The 5,212-nt window shown below is 39.0% G+C and overlaps 1 pseudogene; it reads right to left on the reverse strand.

Annotated features, from left to right (window-relative positions):
* On the reverse strand, positions 1-93 carry LOC112922018 (small nucleolar RNA U3; annotated as a pseudogene).
* Between the last annotated feature and the right edge of the window lie 5,119 nt (positions 94-5,212).

Here is a 5,212-nt window from a genome sequence, read left to right on the forward strand (position 1 = left end):
TTTCCATACAGTGAGGAAATTTTGTTATCCCCTTAGGTTGCTGAAAGAGAATTTTTAACAAACTATAGAAATGATCCCTAAAAGTATAGTCTTTGAAAGAGAATTTTTTAAAAATTTTGTTTATATATTCATGAGAGACACAGAGAGAGAGGCAGAGACATAGGCAGAGAGAGAAGCAGGCTCCATGCAGGGAGCCCGGTGTGGGACTAGATCCCGGGATTCCAAGATCACACCCTGGGTCAAAGGCAGGACTGTTAAGCCACCCAGGCATCCCAAAAGAGAATTTTTAAAGGATATTTAGCCTACATATTTTCTTTTACAAACTACCATGGAGATTTTTTTATTATGAACATTGATATAACTTATAAACTACAAAGAATTTTAGGAAAGACTACATTAGACTAGGAGGTAGCAGGGACTAGTTTGAGCAAATCAGTTTTTCTTGGCTACCGATTTCCTATCTCTAAATTGTAATGAGCAAGAAAAGTAGTATTGGGTTACAATAAACTACTAGTAATTAGCTGGTAGTGAGGTGGCTGATAGCTCCAGAGTCAACTCTGTGAGGCAATCCTCAGTTTTCTCAACTTATGGTAAGAATAAATGAGATATCATATGTAAGTACTTAACCTACAATTCAGTAAATGCTGAGTACCATTATCAGCAGCAACACCTATTGGCAGGACTCAGAAGCAATTTATGTTTGAGTTTTTCATAAAGATAATTAAGAATTTTTTTAATCAAGTGCTTGTACTATACTTCCTGTATTTGTTAGATTTTGCTGCATAGCAAGCCACCTCAAAACTCAGAGGCTTAAAGAAATAGCCATTTATTTAATTATTCTATGTTTTAACAATTTGGCCTAGGTTCATGACAGCTAAAGCTGGTCTAGAATGTCCTCACCTGAAGTGATCTGTTGCTGCACCATATGAGTCTAGCATGGGCTTGTTCACATGGTGGATGTGCAGGGTTCTAAGAAAATCAGTGGAAGCCTATAAGACCTCTTGAGGCCTAGGCCTAGAATTGGCACAGTGTCAATTTATCAGATTTTATTGACCAAAGCAAGTAACAAGGCCAGCACAAATTCAAGGAGAGGGAAAATTGACTCCCCTTCTTAAGAGGAGGAACTGCAAAGACTAATTGCAAAGGGGTAGGGAGGAGAATAATCATGGGCATTTTTGTAATTAATCTAAAACACCATCTCCAGGAAACCTGGGTGGCTCAGCGGTTGAGCGTCTGCCTTCCGCTCAGGTCATGATTGCGGAGTCCAGAATCGAGTCCCATATCGGGCTCCCTGCATGGAGCCTGCTTCTGCCTCTGCCTATGTCTCTGCCTCTCTCTGTCTCTTGTGACTAAATAAACAAATCTTTTAAAAAAATAAAAAAATAAAACACCATCTCCTACTAATCCTAGAGGTAATAGATTATCCATTGGTAATCTTATATGGCATTAGTAAACTTGTTACTCTATTTCTCATAATCCTCAATCTCTCAGTCTAACCCTACATTGTTAGTATAAATGTGCTTCATGTATTTGCTGGTTCAAGCCGAATTTTTTGTCATATGGCCATTTGATGCTGGTAAACTTTGATCTACCTCAAATTTGTGACCCAGTATCATTTTATCTAGTCGCAGTGAGGGCAAAATTATATTCTTTCTTGAGTGACCCCTCAGAACATATTATGATGCAATCTGAAAGACCTGAGGAATCATTGTTTTGTTTTATAGCCATAGCAGTAAAAAATGTTTTTGAGAATATCACAACAATGTTTAGTTTCTTAAAACTTACTACAAATACCAGGAAAATGGACTAAAAATAAAGGCTGACAAAGCTGAGCTTTAGCAAGAATAAAGAGCAATTGGGACTTTCATACCTTACAAAATGGGAATGGGAAGTGAACCAAATTTGAAACCTGGGCAGTTTCTACATACCTACCCTAGGAACAATTCTACTCATAAGCATATATGCTATAGAAATTAATGCATATGTCCAGTAATATATGTAAAACAATATACTTTTACTTTTAGCGCTTTTAGTTATATATATTTTATTTTTTTAAGATTTTATTTATTTATTCATGATAGAGAGAGAGAGAGGCAGAGACACAGGCAGAGGGAGAAGCAGGCTCCATGCAGGGAGCCGGACGCGGGACTCCATCCCGGGACTCCAGGACCACGCCCTGGGCCAAAGGCAGGCGCTGAACCGCTGAGCCACCCGGGGATCCCCCAGTTATATATATTTTAAAAGATTTTATTTATTTATTCATGAGAGACACAGAGAGGCAGAGAGGCAGAGACATAGGCAGAGGGAGAGACGAGCTCCCCATGGGGAGCCTGATGTGGAACTCAATCCCAAGGCCCCCGGGATCTCGACCTGAACCAAAGGCAGATGCTCAACAGCTGAGCCACCCAGGTGCCCCTGCTTTTAGTTATAATAGCTCCAAGTTGGAAACCACCTAAATATCTATAAATATGAGAAAGAACAAATTGTACTATATTTACATCATGAAATACTACACAGCAATAAAAAATGGGCTACTAATATATGCCACAACATGAACCAGTCTTAGCCCTCTTCCCTCTCCCTCAGCCCCTCTCCTCTCCCTCAGCCCCTCTCCTCTCCCTCAGCTCCTCTCCCTCAGCCCCTCTCCTCTCCCTCAGCTCCTCTCCTCTCCCTCAGCACCCTCCTAGCCCCTCTCCCCCTCCCTCAGCCCCTCTCCTTCTCCCTCAGCCCCTCTCCTTCTCCCTCAGCACCTCTTCTCCCCCTTAGCTCCTCTCCTCCCTCAGCACCCTCCTAGCCCCTCTCCCTCTGCCTCAGCCCCTCTCCCCCAGCCGCTCTCCCTCTCCCTGTCCCTTCTTAGTCCTTTTTGTTTCTTCTGCCCTTCCCCCACTCTTGCTCTCTCTTTCTCACTAATAAATAAATGCGTAAATAAGTATAATCTTTAAGAAAAAAAAGCAAAAATAATAAGCAAAAATGCTTCTGCATTTAGCTTTCTGATTCATGAAATTATGGGAACATATAGAAACTAAGAACAAATTTTTGAAGTAGACTTAAAATATATTACTTGAGGATTTAAATTTTTCTGAATTATTCATAGATCAATGGGGGGAAAGTCATGGATTAGAAATGAATGTGGTGACATTGTGGATACTTTCAGCAACTTTATCTAAAGTCAGCAAAAAGGCTACCTACTTTTAATTGTCAAAAATGTCAAAAGAAACTCAAGGAAAGTAAGTGCAATTGAGGCAGAGGCATGCCCTTGTCATTTTTTGTATTCAGTAACTTCAAAGCAACTCTTTAAATATTACTTGAAAAAATTTTTTTTAAGATTTTATGTATTTATTCATGAGAGACACACAGAGAGAGAGGCAGAGACATAGGCAGAGGGAGAAGCAGGCTCCATGCAGGGAGCCCGATGCAGGACTCCATCCCAGGGCCCTGGGATCATGACCTCGACCAAAGGCTGATGCTCAACCACTGAGCCACCCAGGCATCCCCAGAAAATTTTATATTCTCCATAGTCTTGGAATGTAAGTAGAAACAGAATATATGCCCCTGAATATCTTCTTTGAATGTGAAAGTCCAATCAGACCAATACTAGGACTAGTATGATTTTCCTGTGTCATTTCTGGGCTCAGTCCGAATCCATACATAGTGATTAAGATGGTAACTCTGAATGTTGCCCAGTTTTGGAGCAGTCAATTCTACCATGGTGTATAGTCAGTCATTAAAGCATCTAGACCCACATAGTCATTGTATTTGCTATTTGCTATTGTGTATAGAACCAGTTTATTTTTTTTTTCTGTTAAATTATCTGCAAGATTCCTGAAATATTTTTTTTCTATTCTCATTGGTAGACATTTGTTTGTGGCTTACAAATACTTGGTGAATGCTTCAGATGTTGGATTAGTTTGCTAGGGTTGCCATAATAAGATACCACAAACTGGGTGGCTTAAACAACAGAAATTTGTTTTCTCAGAGTTTGTAGGATGGAAGTCCAAGTTCAATGTATTAGCAGGTGTGATATCTCCTGAGGCCTCTGTTTGTGGCTTGTAGATGGTCACCTAGTTGTTCTGTCTTCACGTGGTCTTTTCTCTGTGCATGTGCATTCCTGGTGTCTTTCCCTCTTATAAGAATGTCGGTCATATTGAACTAGGGTCCACTCATATCTCCTATTTTACCTTAATTATTTCTTTAAAGGCTCCATCTCCAAATACAATTATATTGGGGGTTAAGACTTTAACATTTGAATTTGGGGGGAAGGGGACACAATTCGGTTTGTGGGATATTGCCACACTTACGATCTTGAAATTCTATCATTATCCACTTTCCTTTTAAGATGATAACTTCCTGCTCATTATAAGCAACAAAATACCTTAAGTAAAGGATTAATTATTTAATAATAATTAATTATTAATTATTATTGGAGAAACCCTTGGAACTAACTTAGGGATTTTAAAATTTATTTCAGCCAGGTAGAACCTCAGATTGCTAAGAGCTGAATGAATTATAACCACATGTTGGATATTCTTAGAAAATTCAGTTATCTGTTAATAAAATCACTGACAAATAAATAACAACTGTGAGAAAGAATACATGGATCTGATCTTTTTCACTTTGCAAATTTAAGAGAATCTAGATTTTTTTCAGAGTTTTTTCCTTTTTAAAAAAATATTTATTTAAACAATGGAATACTACTCAGCCATCAAAAAGTGAGATTTTATCATTTGCAACAATGTGGATGGAACTAGAGGATATTATCAATCAGAGAAAGACAATTATCATATGATCTCATTATATGTGAAATTAAAGGAACAGAGGATCATAGGGGAAGAGAGGAAAAAATAAAATAAGACAAACCCAGAAAGGGAGAGAAACCATAGGAGACTCTTAATCATAGGAAACAAACTAGGGTCGCTGGAGGGGAGGAAGGTGGGAGACGGAGTAGTGGGTGACGGGTATAAGGAGACACGTTGTAATGAACTCTGGGTATCATATAAGACTAATGAATCACTGACCTCTACTTCTGAAACTGACAATACCTTATTAATTAATTGAATTTAAATAAAAAAATCAGTGAAACTAAAGAAAAAAATTTATTTATTTGAGAGAGACAGAGACAGAGTGAGCGAGCAGGGGTGGGGGCAAGGGGCAGAGGGAGAAAGAAAATCCTCAAGCATACTCTCCGCTAAGTGCCTAAGTGCGCAGCCTATCC

This window comes from Vulpes vulpes, chromosome 12 (genome assembly GCF_048418805.1).
Source record: "Vulpes vulpes isolate BD-2025 chromosome 12, VulVul3, whole genome shotgun sequence".
Taxonomy (NCBI): Eukaryota; Metazoa; Chordata; class Mammalia; order Carnivora; family Canidae; genus Vulpes; species Vulpes vulpes.